This window comes from Passer domesticus, chromosome 6, assembly GCF_036417665.1.
Source record: "Passer domesticus isolate bPasDom1 chromosome 6, bPasDom1.hap1, whole genome shotgun sequence".
NCBI lineage: Eukaryota > Metazoa > Chordata > Aves > Passeriformes > Passeridae > Passer > Passer domesticus.
In genome coordinates this window covers 7,272,686-7,280,293 of record NC_087479.1, presented here as the reverse complement: position 1 = coordinate 7,280,293, position 7,608 = coordinate 7,272,686, and the positions used below count along the sequence as shown (strand labels likewise).

General features: G+C 44.0%; 1 long non-coding RNA gene across 1 annotated transcript; it reads left to right on the top strand.

Moving 5' to 3' along the window:
• The first annotated feature begins 303 nt into the window (after positions 1 to 303).
• LOC135302525 (uncharacterized) lies at positions 304 to 7,608 on the top strand. The gene is made up of 3 exons (XR_010364120.1): positions 304 to 728; positions 1,810 to 1,884; positions 3,393 to 7,608. It is a non-coding gene; the product is annotated as an uncharacterized LOC135302525 (long non-coding RNA).

Below are 7,608 nucleotides of genomic sequence, written 5' to 3'. Positions count from 1 at the left end.
TTTGGTCTCCACCTCATCTGGCTTGTGTAAGCTGCTTCCCGTGACCTTTCCTCGGCGCAGGGAAGGAGGGGGAGGGATGGGGGGCATGTTAGCAGAGCCAGACCCTCCTGCCAGCGGGCAGAGGGTGCTCTTGCCTTGCATATCCCGCTCCCTCCGGATGGCCGAGGCTGTTCCCCTATAAACCAGCCCTTCCCAGACGATGCTCGGGTCCAGGGATGCCCGAGCATCCCCGCTGGCCCAGCACGGATCTGCTTCATTAATATTCCTGCTGGGGTGGGCGGGTGGAGGGAGCGCTGTGTCTAACCTACTTTATTCAAATAGAAAACGCGTGTGGTGGAGTGAGAGGGGAGATACAGGCTCTGCCATAATTCCAGATTTAATTGGAAATTTAGTAAATCTGCTAAAATATTTAGTGGTTTCAATTTTTTCCCTCTCTTCTGTAAGAAACAAAGGATCCCGGTTTATCGTGTGTCTTTCAACAACTTTAATTTCATTTGTAGATTAAGGATGGAAGTAGCATTTCCACTCGATTGCATACTGGGCATTAAGGAGACAAAAACGTTCATTGTTTGCCCGAAGTCGGAGGGGTTTGTGCAGACATTAAGCTGTAGGTGGCATTCTTTATACCTGACATCAGAAGCTTTTGTCAGCCCTTCAGCTGACAGGATTCTCTGCTGACCCCTCTGAGGTGTGTGAAGCAGTGAAAACAACCAAAGCATTTCTGCCAGGTGAGGAGGAGAAGTGGGACAGTCTTATCCCGACGCACTGGGCAGAGGCTGCTCACAAAAATCAGTAATTCAATATTTTTTTTTTTTTTGGAGAGACTGTCTGAGAGAATTAAAGAGCCAAGAGTTGGTGCCCTTTCCTATAACACAGTCAATAGGAACCCTGGCCCAAGAAGTGAGCCTTGGGCATATAAAAACTCATATTCATGGGTTTGGAGCAAAATCTGTCCCATCAAGCACTTTTTGGGGCCAGAGCTGTGGTTAGAGGGCGATCCTGGGCTCAGACCCTGGAGAGTCACTGGTTTGTGGTTAAAACCAGCACCAGGCCCATTTCAGGTGATATTTGTACCCATCCAGGACAGGGGCGACTGCAGGTAACAGAAGTTGTATTTCCATGTAGGATTATACAGGTAAGCTCCCGTTTTGGCCTTAATTGTCCACCTTGGTCTTAAATGTCCATCATGCATGAAAGTAATGTCCCAGCCAGAGATGTTTTTGGGGCTGTCTTGCAAGTTTTTGTTGTTTGTTTCCCAACAATGACCATTGCTCTCATGAAAATTAGTGGGAGTTTGTCCCTTGGCTCAGATGGGAAGAGGGTGCCTCTCTTCAGTTTAACTACTTTTAAACCAGTCTCTTCAGTTTAACTACATTTTTTTTAATAATCCTTTGCTTATATTTTCTCTCCGAAACTCAGCCCTTCTGAAGCCATCTTTCTGTAATTCTCTTAACTACTGTAATGCAAACTCACCACAAAAGCTCCTCGAGAAATCAAGGTTTTTTTGAACACCAGGCTTGAGGAAGAAAATTGTCACCTAACCTTTCAGGCATCCTCATTTTCAGGGGAGCAAAGGACAGTCTCTGGAGTTGTTTTTTTTTTTTAATCTGTGGCAGTTAAATCAGATTTATTAACATGCCACCTTATGAAGGTGGGAAGTAACATTTGTTTTCCTGGGTCTTAAGGGAATTTATCCTGTCATCATTAAACTGGATTTTAAACCACCATTTAATGTTTTGTTATTTTTCTCAGGTGGTTGGGTCGGTTTTTTGGTTGATTTTTTTTTCTTTTTTTTTTTTTTTTTTTTAGCATCCAGTGTTAATCCTGCAATTGGAAACCACAGTGGATAGAAGTACTGTGTAACTTGCTTCCAGAACAAATAAGGTACAGCAGCTAATTTTAGTTTTAGGTTTCAAGGAGGGGGAGAGGAAGGGGGTAAGGCAGCACCTTCCCTTTATGCTGTGAGACAGCCTTCAAGTGCGAAAGCAGAAATTCCCAAGCTGAGATCTGGTGAATGTAGAAAAGGTTCATTTTCAAAATTGCAACAGCCTGTACTTAGGTGATATTAGAAGACACCATGACAGTAAAGTAGTTTTATGCATAGCGGCTTAGCTAACATTTTGAGAACTAGTTTAGTGAAGCTATCAGGTTTAAAAATACCAAGCCACAAAGTTTTAATGAAACTATGCTTGGATCAAAGTACCATAAAGAGCATCCAAGAACTGCTTAAAAGATCCTTGAGTGGAAATTAGAATGGATCTTCAGGATTTATTCTGTAAAGCCTGTCTATTTTGACCTTTTTTCAGTCTCATATTAAGGCAGCTGAAAGTGTGTTTTGTTTGGCTAATGCTGGGGACTCGCTGCAGCTATTAGGTCTGTTAAACTGAGGCTGCCACTAAAGTTTTAGTATGCATTAATTGACTGATAAGGACTTGGGAATCAAATGGCTGAAGGAAAGGGCTATCATAGATTTCTTTTTTCCCCCCTCCTTCCTTTGCTTTATTTCTCTTTGCACTTCATTTACATCCTGAGCCCTATTGGTGATCCAGATTTGAATAAAGCCACAGCTTAAGCAGCGATTAGATCTCAATAGCTTGGATTTTCAATGAAATTGTGGCATCGTTTTTTTTTTTTTTCTGCCACGCGTATTTAGCGGGAGGTGTGAAAATTGACACCTGGTGCAACTTTATCTTTGCAAACACTGCCTCGTTTTATGCACAGACGTCCCCACGTGCACAAAACGTTTGCAGATGCGCATAGATAGACCGCGTGTATAAAATCCTGCTGAAATTAGGGTATTAGTTGATAGGCCTTTGACTCTGTCAGTGTCAGGGGTTAGTGGGAAACAAAGACAGGGCTAAGCAAAGCTTTGCAAGAATGGAGGGAGATAAGAAGACCTCCCCCTTCTCCAGGTTAATTTTTTAAGCGTGTCATCCAAACGTTCAAAGCAGTGATCCTGCAAACGCTATTAGAAGAAGAAAGCCATCAGGAATATATAATGCAGTAAGGGTTTGCGTTTTTTTTTTTTTTTTTTTACATTCTGATGTTATTATCATTACTGTTATTATTATTATTATTATTTGGAAGCAATATGTTTAAAGTTCACCTGCTAATCCTTAAGCTGTTGATACGACGATGTCAAAAATGATGGGATTTGGTGATTCTCATTATTGTTATGTATTGTTCTTGTCTAGCATTCCAAATTAATATTTATAAATGCCAGGAAAAGTAGTCTTTTTATAGAGATGAGAGCTCCCCAACTCAATTTTTATTTTCTTTTTAACAAATAAACATTGTATCCAATATAGATGATTGCATTTAGGAATGAAAATTATTTCCCAAGCAATCTATTTGATGCTGATTGGAGGTTTTTTAACTTATTTTTCTGCCAGCAAGATGACAACCTGTAGATGTGATCTCCCCTTACCACAATTTTCAACAATCTTTGCCCAAATTCAAATAAATGCTGATTGCAGTGAGTGTGATCAAACTGACACAAATACTGGAATGGGTCTGAAATTCTACCAAAAAGGCTCTTCAAGCAAGAATGAAATAAAACCAATGGCTGGGAAGGAATTTTGATTCTTGATCACCTTCTTAATTTGAAGCTGTTCATTTCTAGGGCAGTCCTGTTTTTCTCCTGGGTGATTTGTCCCAAGGACACAGCCCTGAGGACCAGCTCCCTCCTGACGGGTACAATCATGGAATCATGGAATACCCCAAACTGGAAAGGACCCACAAGGATCATCAAAGTCCAACTCCTGGCCCTGCACAGGACACCCCAACAATCCCACCACATGCCTGAGAGCCTTGTCTAGCAAGAGAGACAAATTATCCTTTGCTCTTAGCCAAAGGAGGGATTGTTATTCCAAAGTGAGGAATGGGATTGCTGGGTGGGAGAGACATGGGCACACACAGCCTTGGTGAACAGTTTTGGACTTGCCTGGAAGTGCTGCGGGAAGGACATTCAGTCCCTGCAGTGGGTTTACAAAGCTATTTTTAACCAGTACCTCCAATTCAACAAGAAATGAAGAGGAAAAGAAGGAAGGAAGGAAAAAAAAAAGAAGAAACTCCAATTCCTGCTGACCTGCACAGCTGGCTTATTTGGGGCTTTGTATCCAGTGGGGGGAAAAAAAATGTGTGCCCCAATTACCAGGCAAGCAACACAGATCCAGACTGCTGGTGAAGCTCATTTCTGAAACATTTGCAATGAGAGCAGAGATCACCTGGCCCAGCTTAAGAGAGATTCCCAAAATTACCAGCCCTGCATGCAGAGGAGATATTCTGCAAAGGGTGACAATCTTCAAGGTTGCATTGGGCTGGTGTAACTGTCCCAGCATCTGGAGGCTTTGTGGACATCTGTCCACCCCAATTTAATCTCTGTAGTGAAGGATGTGATGTCTCTCTGGCATCACTCTGCTTTTGGGGATAAATCTTTGAATGAGCTCCTTTGGGGCAATGCCTCAGTTTAAGACTGGGGACATCTGATGGGAACAGAAGAGGGGACTGGTTTAAATTCAGGCAGGAATGAAGAGAAGAGCTGGGCACAGCCAGGATGATTTATCCAGGATGATTTATCCTGGCTTGATGCGTGCTGAAGGCTGCTGGTTGTGCAGACACTGATTGTGGCAGGGCTGAGGCTGCCGAGCTTTAATGGACCGTGCTGCTGCAAATACAGAGAGACGGGAACTGATGGAGAATATATTCAGGCTGGATATCAGAAGGGAGTTTGAGACTCTCAGACAACAGAGATTTGGGAATGGCCTTGGGGCAAATGCTCCAGCTCATTTGAAGCTGAGGCTCGTTCAGCCTGTGAAATGGGATTGTATGACTTGGTTGCTGGGGAATGTGACGGGAAGGACTTGGTGATTAAAGGGGGCCCTTCTTGTCCTCAAATGGGTTTTAGGATGTTTTAGTTTCCTCTTTGGTGCTGGAGGTGCTTCCCAGAAAGTCCTGGAGCTGCTGTCATGTTTTGATGACCATGGCAATCAACGCTGCTTTTCAGGCTTTTGGCACATTCTGACAGACATGGATGAAGTGAGTGTGCCCTGGCTAAAGAAATACCTCCTTGTAAAGGTTGGCACACTCTGCTTGTGGAATGAAGGGCTGTGGGTTCGGTACAATCAAATGTTCCATCTTGACCTCTTGGTGGTCTGTGCTGCTTTCACATCCTCAAAAGATGTGAAACTGTCAATAACTCCTTTGAGCCCTTCCCTTGAACTGGGGTCTCTAATGTATCATCACATACACTGCAAAAGACCATTTTTAGCACTTTCAGCATTTTAAATGTTGCATTTGAAGTAGCCAGTCCAGTGGCTGCCTGTTGTGCATTCTGTAATACAAACTGGCATCTTGGCACTTGGTTGGAGAAAGGGAGCACATGACACAAGTCTGGATCAGGAGTCTGGATTTGATACCTCAAACTGCCCGGTGTTCATTTTCTACTGCAGTCTTGTAGGAAGATACTCAGATCCTCATTCCTTTTTCCTCTCAGCTGTTCCCCAGCCACTCACTTGAGGGATCTTACAGAACCTTTGTTTCCTAAAGACTCTGGGTTTTCCCAGAGGCTTATATCCTACAGTCTATTATATACAGACACACAGATGCTCTAAAGCAGAAATATTTATTCCTGGATTGGTTTCTCTCTTCTTCAGACATCTGTAAAATCAGTGCCACCAGCAGAATGAGTGCATCAGTCAATGCCAGGCAAACAGATGAAGTGCACTGAAGACGAACAAAGTAGGACTGACCTGTGAAATGGGGCTGCTGTCAGTGTGAAATGAAAACTTGGGGTTGAACTCATCCCTGAAATGGTGAAACCCTCTCCAAGAATCTGTACAAAGTTATTTTTCTGGTGGATATTAACAAATAAGGACATTCTTGGAAACAAAAGTGATGCTCTGCTGAGGGACACACTCTTGGCAGCCACTGCAGGGTCAGACAGGGTCAGATCATCTATCCTCAGCTTTTCCCCATGTCAGGGACCCCCTTGCACCCCAAAACTTTGAGTGTCCTTGGGACAGATCTTCCACGCGTTACTGATGGTAGATGCAGCCAAACCTCACCAGAAACCAGCAGCACCAGCAGGTGATTTGCTTCCCTGAGGGAGGACAGCAAAGTCATTTCATGGCAGGAGATCCATTTCACCGCCTCATTTCCAGAAAAGGAATTCTTTCCTTCACTCCAGCCTGCTGCTGGAACTCATTCCCCAACCCAGCAGCTTTGTGGCAGGTACTGCCCTTCTCCTCCTCCCTGCTCTGCAGCCTGTACAGGGTGCTTTGCTGCACAGAAAGGACATCACAAGCATTCTTCAGGAAATAATTGAGGATCTCCTGCCAGGGTTCTTCTTCCAAAGGATGCTTCTGCCACTGCTCTGCTAAGGGAGGATGTTGGAACCCTGGTTGCTGAGAATTTCAGACTTTCTGTGCTGTCAGACACAGACCCCCAAGAGAACACTGCATTGACCTGAGTCTGAGGAGAAGGCTTCCAAAATTGATTGATAGAACTGGGATTATGGGTGTGGAGTTTGAATAGAAGTGTATGATATCACATGGTGGAAAACTTAGAGTTTAAGGTTTTAGAATATAGTAATATATATAAAACAAGATAGAAGATTTAGGGTGGAGGCTGGTCCTTCTTCCTCTTCCATCTTCTTCTTCATGTTTTGGGTGGTTTTGTGTAATTGGATAAAAAAGTCCACATTGTGGGGCACAGGTGGTTGGTTATTGGGTTAAAAGTAAAAATTATTTAGGTGTCATTTCTTAATTGGACAGTTTATCCTTAAAGGCCTTGTAGAGAGAGAGAGAGAGAGAGAGAGACAGAGAGAGAGACAGGCCTCCATTTTTAGTTTGTTAAAGTGCTGTAGAAATCAGAGTTTGTGAGACTGTAACATAGAGAAGAACTAATAAACATCTAATTCCAAACAAAAAATACTGTCTTGTGCACTCAATCCCAACCTTAGCTGAAAAGAAACAGAGAATCCACAGGAGGAGTTTTGGAAGTCAGCCCAACCACCTTGTCATTGCTGATGAGTGTTGCGAAGCTGAAGTGAAGGAGACGTGCAAAGGAAGGGGAAAGAAAGGTGAAGGATGGAGGGAAATGGTGTCCAGGCTGCTCAACAGAAAGCTCAATCCCATCCAAGCAGGGCAGAGAGGAAAGGGAGGGCTTGGAAAGCCTTTCCCAGGAGGAAAACTGATGCCTCCTTTGGACAACTTTCCTTCTTTCTTTCTGTGCTTATCATTTGTTCCGCCTATTCACGGGAGGGACTCAAGCAAGACACGGGGCTTTGTGTTCCTGCCCCGTGCCCTAACGAGGGGGGAGTTTCAGGGCTGGCACTGGGGAGTGTGTGCTCACACACCATGGAGAGGGGACTGCCCCACCAGGCCCAGCCTCCCACCAGAGTGGGGACAAGCAGAAAACTGGGGGATTTAAAAAAAGGGGAATTTTATGGAAAATCCGCACCTTCTAAAGTGGGAGTTTCTTAAAGATGCTTTTGGGAAATTCTTTCTGCTTGTGGACGTGTTGATAACCTGAGCCAGATCAAAGGCTCACAGGTTCCTCTTTCATCAGAGGGCCTGTGCAGCATCTCCCAGGGATGCTCTGGACACA